Source organism: Vitis vinifera, chromosome 3, assembly GCF_030704535.1.
Source record: "Vitis vinifera cultivar Pinot Noir 40024 chromosome 3, ASM3070453v1".
In the NCBI taxonomy this organism is placed as follows: domain Eukaryota; kingdom Viridiplantae; phylum Streptophyta; class Magnoliopsida; order Vitales; family Vitaceae; genus Vitis; species Vitis vinifera.
Genome location: NC_081807.1, coordinates 14,549,744 through 14,560,642, shown reverse-complemented (window position 1 = coordinate 14,560,642; position 10,899 = coordinate 14,549,744).

Below are 10,899 nucleotides of genomic sequence, written 5' to 3'. Positions count from 1 at the left end.
CTGGCCATCATGTTTCAAATATGCCCTCACCATGTGCAGGAGTTGTGACAAATGCCTGAGGCTTGGGAAATTAACACGTAAGAACATGATGCCTTTGAACCCCATTTTAAATGTTGATCTTTTTTATGTCTGGGACAGTGACTTCATGGGACCTTTTCCTATGTCCTTTGGCTATTCCTACATCTTGGTGGGAGTGGATTATGTTTCTAAATGGGTTGAAGCAATCCCATGCAAACGCAATGATCACAGAGTTGTTCTCAAATTTCTTAAAGAGAACATCTTCCCTAGATTTAGAGTACCCAAGGCCATAATCAGTGATGGGGGTACTCATTTTTGTAACAAGCCATTCAAAACTATCTTAACCAAGTACAGGGTGAAGCATAAGGTAGATACACCTTACCACCCTCAGACTTCTGGGCAAGTTGAGTTAGCAAACCGGGAGATAAAAAACATACTGATGAAGGTGATGAATACGAGTAGAAGAGATTAGTCTGTTAAGCTTCATGATTCACTATAGGCTTATAGAATAGCTTACAAGACCATTCTTGGAATGTCTCCTTATTGCCTAGTCTACAGCAAAGCGTTCCATCTCCCCGTTGAAGTGCAATACAAAGCTTAGTGGGGAATCAAGATGCTCAACATGGACTTGAATAGAGCTGGCATGAAGAGATTTCTAGACCTTAATGAGATGGAGGAACTGAGAAATGATGCCTACAATAATTCAAACATTGCAAAACAAAGATTGAAAAGGTGGCATGATCAGTTAGTCTCCCGTAAAGAATTCCAAAAGGGACAAAGAGTCTTGCTATATGACTTTAAGCTTCACATCTTCTCAGGAAAGTTGAAGTCAAGATGGATAGGTCCTTTTACTATCCAACAAGTGTATTCAAATGGAGTAGCAGAGCTACTCAATTCAAATAGCACCGGGAGTTTGAAAGTCAATGGCCAACGTCTCAAGCCATTCGTTGAGCCATTTTCTCGAGACAATGAGGAAAACAACCTTTTTAAGCCACATCAATCTTAACAAGACAAATGTTTAGATGGACTTAGTTTGTCGGAAGACATTAAGTCCATATTTTTTGTTTTAATGTTAATTTAAAGATTTATTAATTTGCTACTTGTTTTAATTGTGATTTCTTGCTTTAATTTTATTTTGTTGTGATTTAATTTAATTTTTGATGATCAATTATAGGTGGATTCCAAAACAGAGCAATTCACAGGGCATGCGAAAATTTTGCAACCCCAAATTCACTGTGCGAAAATTTCGCAAACCAAAAATCACCTTGTGCAAATTTCGCAAGGGCTACAAAAAATTCACAAACCAATTTTGCCTTGCAAAATCCCATGCAAATTTTGAAAAGCCTGTGCAAACTCATTTCGCAAACCAGTTTTGCCTTGTGAAATCCCATGCGAAATTTAAAAGAGGTTGCAAACTCAATTCGAAACTTAAAAACCCATTTCGCAACCTTGTAAATTCCAATGGTCTCTGTGCGAAATACCAACGATCAGAGGGAAAACAAAAGGTCACTTAAAAAGCCTATTTAAAGACCTCCAAAGCCTATTTTCAATTCGTACACCCTATTCCCTATTGCGAAAAACCCTCCACCACCTTGCAAATCAGTTTTCTCTCCAGTGGACGTCCCACGACCAACAATTCGAAGACGTGACCTCCACCTCTCACCCCATTTCAGCCATGAAGCACATCAGAGGAGGCCATACCAACCCTTCAATATCTCGTGAGACCAGGCTAAGAGCCTCCTCTCCTCAGGATTCATCTCAGGTCCCTCATGCCCCAACTGCTCCATCTTCTGAGGGAGAGGTGCCATCTAGCCCTCCTCAGTGCCGATATGCGACATAGAGACCACTAACTTCTCCACCCCCTAAGCCATTAGTACGTCGCATTCCACCTAAGAGAGACAGGACCTTAGGTTCTAGAGAGATGTCTAGGTATGCACAACCTGATCCTCAAGCCCCTACCGATTCTTAGCGTCCTTCCTACATTGCCCCAGAAGCCATCATCAAGAGGCCTATGGTCATCACGCCGCCCATTGAGGGCAATTCATATTGTAGAGCCAAGCCATTTCATTCCGAGCTTTATTTCGAAATTGAGGCCATGCGACAACAGCCGAAGCTTCAGGATTCATTTGGACCGCTCTAGATGTACCATCTCGAGCGCTTTATGACTCTTAAGGAGTTCTTCTACCCCAAAGTGGCAATGGACTTCTATCCATCCATGACTATTCAGGGCGCCCAAAGTCCTACCACCATTCATTTTAGCATTGATGGATGCCAAGGTATCTTAGAGGCTAGGCACATTGCTGAGGCTCTCCATATTCCATACAAGCCAGTGGATCCAGCACATTTCCGGGAGTGGTCCCCTATATCTCAACGGGACATGGTCCGCATCCTATCTAGGAGGACTTCTGGAGATTCATTCCTTCTACGTAAGGAGCTTCCATCTAGGATGCTCCTAGTAGATGTGTTGCTGTGGTCCAATATTTTTCCTCTTCAGCATCTAGTGCAGAGGCGATGAGCCATCTTAGACACGTTATTCAAGATATCTGAGGGCATCTGTTTCATGCCACATCACCTGATTAAGGCTGACCTCCTCCACTTTGAGGAGAAGGTGCACAGGAAGCAGCTACATAGAACCGACACTATTCCACTATTATTTTCGAGGCTGCTCTGTCATATATTGGAGCACATGGGCTATCCTACTGAGCCCCACCTTGAGTACCGCCACCATTGTTGAGAGCATTTCACTATAAAATAATGGACACAGTTAACGGGTTATTTAGTACCTGTAGTAGCACTACCCAGGCCAGCATCTCCAGTCCCACCACAGGCTGAGCAGTAGGACGAGCTTCCCACAGAGTCTGTACCACCTGCCCCTACTACACCACCTATGCCTGAGGCCACCTCTACTGATCCTCCTGCTATACCTCCTATTCCACCAACTGCTCCTCCTACATCGGAGGCCTCCATCACCATATCCGCCACGGAGTTTCGTGCCATGGTACATTTGTTCCAGACACTGACCACTACACATAATGCTTTATTCCGGCAGATGGCCGACATACAGGCTCAGCAGACTAGCATACTACTATCCTTTATCAGATTCAGCAGCAACTAGGACTCCTGCTACCATCTCAGACTAACATTATGGGACCATCAGAGCCGATGTCCCGCCCTAGGCCACTCATGAGACAGCCATAGAGCCATCATCTCCACCAGAGAACCCCGCTACTTGATCATTTCTTTATTTTGTATTTCCTTAGTATATTAGTAGATATTATTACTTGTTTTGATATTTTATATTCTGGGATTGGATGTATTGCATAATAATATCTAGCATTGTACTTTCTTAGAGTAATATATACATATCATTTTTTTTTATAGTTGGCATTTTTTTTCTATTTCCTTTACTCATTACTCTTTTTTTTTTTGAATCATGTGGTTTCTCCTATACGACTCAGACTCAATGTTACTCAGGAGGTACCACTTCCTCCCTTTATTTACAATCGCTCTTGCCACATTGAGGGCAATGTTGATCTTGATTGGAGGGAGAGTTAAGGAAGGAATTTTTGTCAATAATGCTAGGTTATTTTGTTAATGTAGTACTTTTTGCTTAATTTTAAAAGTTTTTACTATACTCTTCATGATTATTAAGGAAAAATTCTCAAAATGAAATGGGAGAAATTGAATTCTTACCTTTTCACTTGAATATTAGAGTTCGTATTATGCTTATTAAAGTTGATGAATTATTGAAACTTCTATTGATTTCAACCTTATTTCTTCCACTTTAATCTTACCACACACTGTGCACATTAAGTTTCGATTATAAGATGAAAAACTATCTCACTTCTTGAACTTAGGAAAATGTAAACTTGGTACCTTTGACCTCATTTTAACAATGTTGGGACACCTTATAAAAGGCCAATGAGCCTTTGGAAAAAAAAGAAGAAAAAGAACAAAGTATTTCGCTTGCCTTGAAACCTGAGCATGGTCCGAGGGGTATATGGTGAAAATCTTTAAAACCCAGTGCACTAAGCATTTATTGGTTGGGAGTCACCGACCTCAATGCTCGTTACAAGGGTGAATAGGTGGAGTTTAACATATTGTAGGAGCTTGGGTATTAAATTTCAATTTCAAGGTAAAATCAGAGGAATTAGAGGTTGAAAGATCCTTAAAGCTTGATGCCTTAAACCTTGATTGGTTAGGAGTCATCGATGGATCCCCGTTACATGGACACTTTAGAAAACAATACCTTTAGCATTGCACTCCTACAATGAAAAAAATTTTGAAATAAAAGAGGTGCGTTCTTAACCTATTAGAGGTTGGTCAGTTTGCTTAAGTTTGAGTAAGAACTAGGTTAGGGGGAGAGATTAGTTTGGAGTACTATATTCGGAAACTAATAAGCTTAACACATAGATTTTTGTGGAAAAGTAATGATTGAGCCTAGGAGAGTGGAAATCCTTTTAATACTTAAATTTGCATAATGCCTACTCTTTATGAATTATGATCAGGTAAGATATTTGATATACTCTTGTTGAAGGTTGGGTTTTGCTTCTTTAATGTTCCATGAGAGAGTATGCTCTACAATCATGCCACTTATTATTTTTTGGAGTGATCATCATGATTTTGTAAATTATTTTACTGTCTTATTTTTGTTTTTCTCTCCTTCATTGCTAAGGAACTAGCAATATGTCGGTTGGGGGGAGTGATTACTACTCAAAAAGTGCTCTTTTATAGCTTGTTATAAACTCTTTTAAACACTGTTGAGTAGTATTTATTACCTTTTAACTCAATTGGCACATTAAGGACCCTTGCAAAGGTTACTATCAGTTTTTGGCAAGTTTTGGTGTTTTTGATAGCTTTTTTATCATTAAAACAAGCCAAGAATGAGGGAAAACTTTTTGTAGTCCATGGAAAAGCAAGTTGAAGCTAAATTACATGAAGAATCCAAGTTTTGGAGAGCTTCAAAGCCTTTACCAAATCAATCAAGTATGCAAGGAAGAGAATCAAAGAAGGAATCTAACATTCAACAATTTTGCAACCCCTTTGCGAAATATTCGCAAGCTTGCGAATTGCCCAAGAGGAGTACAAGCCTTGCGAAATTGAGAATGAATTTTGCAACCCCTTGCAAAACCAAAGCTGAAGAAAATCAATTTCGCAACCCTTGCAAAAACAATTGAGTAAAAGGAATTTCGCAACCCCTTGCGAAATTTTTGCAAGCCTTGCGAAATCTTCTTGCAATCTTTAGATATTTTTGCACTGACTCCATTAGATTTTTATCTCAAGATATTTTGTATAATTACCTATTCTCTCCTTGTAATTAGCTAAAGATCTTTTTAGATATTTAGGATATCGAATTGAGGGGTTAAAAATATCTCTCTATATATGTCTTAAGATATCTCTTTTTGTAATATCTCGGAATCTCGGAAGAAATTCTTGGGGATCACTTGTACATTATTTTTAGTAAGAAATATACAGAGCTTTGCTCTGCCTTAACAACTCATTTTGTATTTATTTTCTTTCTAGCCAAACAACCTCTGAGGCTGTTTTCTCAGAGGGTGAGTGGCTAGACTCTTTTTTTTCTTGGACTGAAGGAAGCTAGGTAAAGGATCCGGATACAAAAGTGGAAGTTTTCCTTGTTTCGATTTTAAATGAAGAGAAGTTGTGACCCATTAATGGTTTTTATCTTTTTAGTTAACTTAAGATCCCTTAAAATCACCTGGGCCAACACTTGGTAACCTTTTCGGACTCCATCCATTGAGATCCATTAGTTATCTCTTGCGTGCCTCTAGGAGTGATTACTACTCAAAACATGCTATTTAGTAGCTTGTAATTATCTCTTTTAAACACCCTTGAGTAGTAATTATTACCTTTTAACTCAATTAACATGTTAGGGACCTTTGCAATTGTTTCTAACAAATGTGTTAAGTTTTGGTGCATTTTGATAGCTTTATGCTCACCAAAGCAATTTATGAATGAGGGAGAGCTATATATGGTTCATGGCAAAGCTTTTGGAAATCTTAAATTTATGAAGAAACCAAGCTTTGGAGCCTCAAAATCCTTTGCCTTAATAGTTCAAAGTATGCAAGGAGAGAATAATGGAGAAGAGGAAAACAGGGTGATGAAAATAGGGGACACAGCTGCAGTCTTTCATTGCACTTTTGGAGCACTTCCCGAAGTCCAATTTTTACGTTCTACATACCATTTCAAAGCTCAGAAAGTCAAGAATCCAACGATTCAAACCATGTATGATGTGGAGCTGAAATGAGGAAGATAGGGCCTTCGGAAGACAACTGCATCAAGCTGAGGGACAATTTCGCACGATGGAAATCAAGGTGCGAATTCCACAGTCCAAAGTGTGGGAATTTCGCACACCTGAAACCAAAGTGCGAAATTGGAACTGCAACGTGCGAAAATTGGATATTTTTGCCGACTCTTTTTCTTCTGATATTTTTGTGTTTAAATTTCCATTTTCTCCTTGTATTCAGCCACTCATGTAATTCCTTAGCTAGGAAGTATCCAAGGAAGGGTAAAATTACCTTCCTATATAAATTCTCTTGTAATCACTGAAAATATATCTTTCGGGGAGCTTTCTCCAGGAGACCAACTATTGTAAATTTGATACTTAGTGAAATATAGAGATCTCTTTTGCTTTCTTTTTCTCTCTACTATTTTCTATTTTCTTGGAAGCCAAACACCCTCTGAGGATGTTTTCCCAGAGGATGAGAGGCTAAACCAATAGTTTCTTGGAGTAAAGGAAGCTAGGTGAAAAGTCCAGATTAAAAGGTGGAAAGTTTCCGTGCATTAAATTCAGGTAGTTGGAGTCCATAAATGGCTTATAAATCCAAAGTTTAGCTTTAAATCCCTTAGAATCACTTTGACTAGCCAATACATGGTAAGCTTAAGGTCTCTGTGGATGCTTATTATTAGATCCATATCAGTCCATTAGTTATCATATACGAGCCATTGGAAAGTGATTCAAGGTGATAGTCCATAGTGTCTTAAGCCATTAATGGACCTTGACTACCATCTCTATTGACTTATATGGATTAAATTTTCATTGTCAAACCTATACCGGTTCGGGAAATAACTATAGGTTAAATCCCCAATGCGAGGAGAAAAATCCGGAATTTTCCACTTTGCATCCTGAACTTGAACCTAGCAACCTTTAGCTCCGGGAGACTTTCTTTCTTCCACTTTTTACTTAGTTCTATGTGAGTTTAGTTTAAATCACCACTTTCAAAACAATTTTATTTTCTTTTAAATTTCAGGTTTGTGCTAAAGGAAATCATCAGAATCAATTTCTAATTTAGAGTCTGTCATTGATAGAGTGAAAACCCATCCCTGAGTTCGACCCTAGAACTGCTATACTATAGTAGCTTTGCTACGCCAGTATAAGGTCATAGGATTTATAAATATTTTTAATTAAAAGACCCGGCTGGGAATGCGAATCAAATGGCGCCGTTGCCGGGGATGGTGCCACAATACAATGACACAACCTTTTAAAGGCTACTTGTGATTTTCATCACAACCAGGGTGAATTCCTTTTTCACTAAATTCATTTTCTTTCATTTTCCTTTTGTTAATTTTATTTTCATTTTCTTCCTAACTTTAACCTTTTCTCTAGTTTCCTTTTGTTTTTACTATTACAGGAATTGTAACTTGTGCATGCCCTATTGGATTAGGGACCAAGAGGGAAGATTAGTAAGGATTGAGAATCCTCAAGACACAGAGTTGGATATCTGTGTAAACATCATGGACCCTCCACCAGAGGATCAGACTTCTCAACAAGGTCAAGGGGGTAATCCCAATGCATATCTATCCATGAGGGATAGAATGCATCCACCAAGGATGAGTGCACCCTCATGCATCCTACCCCCTCTTGAGCAGTTGGTTATAAGGCCCCATATTGTGCCCCTCCTACCAACTTTCCATGGAATGGAGAGTGAGAATCCATATTCTCACATCAAGGAGTTTGAGGAGGTGTGTAATACCTTTAGAGAGGGAGGAGCTTCAATAGACTTGATGAGACTCAAGCTATTCCCTTTCACTTTGAAGGACAAAGCAAAAATATGGCTTAATTCTTTAAGGCCAAGGAGCATAAGGAATTGGGTTGATCTTCAAGCTGAATTTCTGAAGAAATATTTCCCCACCCATAGGACTAATGGGTTGAAGAGACAAATCTCAAACTTTTCTGCAAAAGAAAATGAGAAGTTCCATGAATGTTGGGAAAGGTATATGGAAGCCATCAATTCTTGTCCTCGCCATGGTTTTGATACATGGCTCTTAGTGAGCTATTTTTATGATGGAATGTCTTCTTCCATGAAGCAAATTCTTGAAACCATGTGTGGGGGAGATTTTATGAGTAAGAATCCTGAAGAAGCCATGGACTTTTTAAGTTATGTGGCTGAGGTGTCAAGAGGATGGGATGAACCCAACTCAAGAGAGAAAGGAAAATTTCCCTCTCAACAAACCCAAAATCCAAAGGCTGGAATGTACATGTTCAGTGAAGACATGGACATGAAAGCTAAGGTGGCAACAATAGCAAGGAGGTTGGAAGAACTTGAGTTGAAAAAGATGCATGAAGTCCAAGCCATTTCCGAGACTCAAGCCCATGCCATGCCATGCACCATTTGCCAATCATGTGATCATGTGGTAGATGAGTGCCCAACCATGCCAGCCGTGAGAGAAATGTTAGGTGATCAAGCCAATGTTGTGGGGCAATTTAGGCCTAACACCAATGCACCCTATGGTAACACTTATAATTCAAGCTGGAGAAACCATCCAAATTTTTCTTGGAAACCAAGACCACCTCCATACCAACCCCAAGCCCAAACCCAAGCACCTCAACAAACCTCTTCAGTGGAGCAAGCCATTGCAAACCTAAGTAAAGTCATGAATGACTTTGTGGGTGAACAAAGGGCAATCAACTCCCAATTGCACCAAAAGATAGAGAATGTTGAGAGTTCTCTAAATAAGAGAATGGATGGGATGCAAAATGATCTATATCATAAGATAGATAATATTCAATATTCCATCTCTAGGCTTACCAACCTCAACACAGTGAATGAGAAAGGAAAGTTCCCCTCTCAACCAAGCTAAAATCCTAAGGGTGTTCATGAAGTTGAAACCCAAGAGGGGGATTCTTCAAAGTTGAGGGAGGTCAAAGCTGTGATAACCTTGAGGAGTGGAAAGGAGGTTGATCAACCCTTGCCTAAGGTGAGGCAAGATAAAGAACTCATGTCAAAGAGACCTTTGATTAAAGAGAGCAATAGCCAAGAAGAGCAGAGTGGGAAGAAAAGTGCCTCCAAATCAAGCATTGAACCAGAACCAAGGATAGTGATTAAGGAGGATATGATGAAGAAACATATGCCTCCCCCTTTTCCTCAAGCTTTACATGGAAAGAAAGAAATCAAGAATTCATCAGAAATTCTTGAGGTTCTGAGACAAGTGAAGGTGAATATACCCTTACTTGATATGATCAAACAAGTCCCCACATATGCAAAGTTTCTAAAGGACTTGTGCACAGTCAAGAGAGGGTTACATGTAACAAAGAATGCATTTCTCACTGAACAAGTGAGTGCTATCATCCAGAGTAAATCCCCAGTTAAGTATAAAGATCCGGGATGTCCCACCATATCAATCAACATTGGAGGGACACATGTGGAAAAAGCTTTATTAGATTTGGGAGCAAGTGTGAATTTGCTCCCATACTCTATGTATAAACAATTGGGACTAGGAGGATTAAAGCCCACAACCATGACCCTCTCTTTAGTTGATAGGTTTGTCAAAATCCCAAGGGGAGTGATAGAGGATGTTCTAATTCAAGTAGACAAATTCTACTATCCTGTGGATTTTGTGGTACTTGACACTGATTCCACTGTCAAGGAAGAGAATTATGTGCCAATCATCCTAGGGAGACCTTTCCTAGCTACCTCCAATGCTATCATTAATTGTAGGAATGGGGTGATGCAGCTCACATTTGGAAACATGACATTGGAATTAAACATATTCCACCTATGTAAGAGGCATCTTCACCCTGAAGAGGAGGAAGGATTTGAGGAGGTGTGCTTGATCAACACTTTGGTTGAAGAGCACTGTGACAAGAATTTAGAGAAGAGCTTGAATGAAAGCCTGGAAGTGCTTGAAGATGGGTTCCCTGAACCCTCTGATGTGCTAGCCATTATGTCTCCTTGGAGGAGACGGGAAGAGATCTTACCACTGTTCAACCAGGAAGACTCAGAAGGAGTTGCAGTGGAGGACCCTCCAAAGCTTATTTTAAAGCCACTTCCTGTGGATTTGAAGTATGCATACTTGGAGGATGATGAGAAATGTCCAGTGGTGGTTTCCTCAGCTCTCACTAATGATCAAGAGGATAATCTTTTAGGAGTCCTCAGAAAATGCAAGAAAGCCATTGGATGGCAAATTTCTTATCTGAAAGGGATTAACCCTTTGGTGTGCACCCACCATATTTATATGGAGGAAGATGCAAAACCGGTGAGGCAACCCCAGAGAAGGCTGAATCCTCACATGCAAGAGGTGGTGAGGGGTGAAGTTCTTAAGCTACTTCAAGCTGGGATCATATATCCCATCTCAGACAGCTTGTGGGTGAGTCCCACCCAAGTAGTCCCAAAGAAATCTGGAATTACTGTAATCCAGAATGAGAAAGGGGAGGAAGTCTCTACACGTCCTACCACAGGATGGAGGGTGTGTATAGACTATAGGAGGTTGAATTCAGTGACTAGGAAGGACCATTTTCCATTGCCTTTCATGGACCAAGTCCTTGAGAGAGTCTCAGGACATCCTTTCTATTGTTTTCTAGATGGTTATTCAGGGTACTTCCAAATAGAAATTGATTTGGAAGATCAAGAAAAGACAACCTTC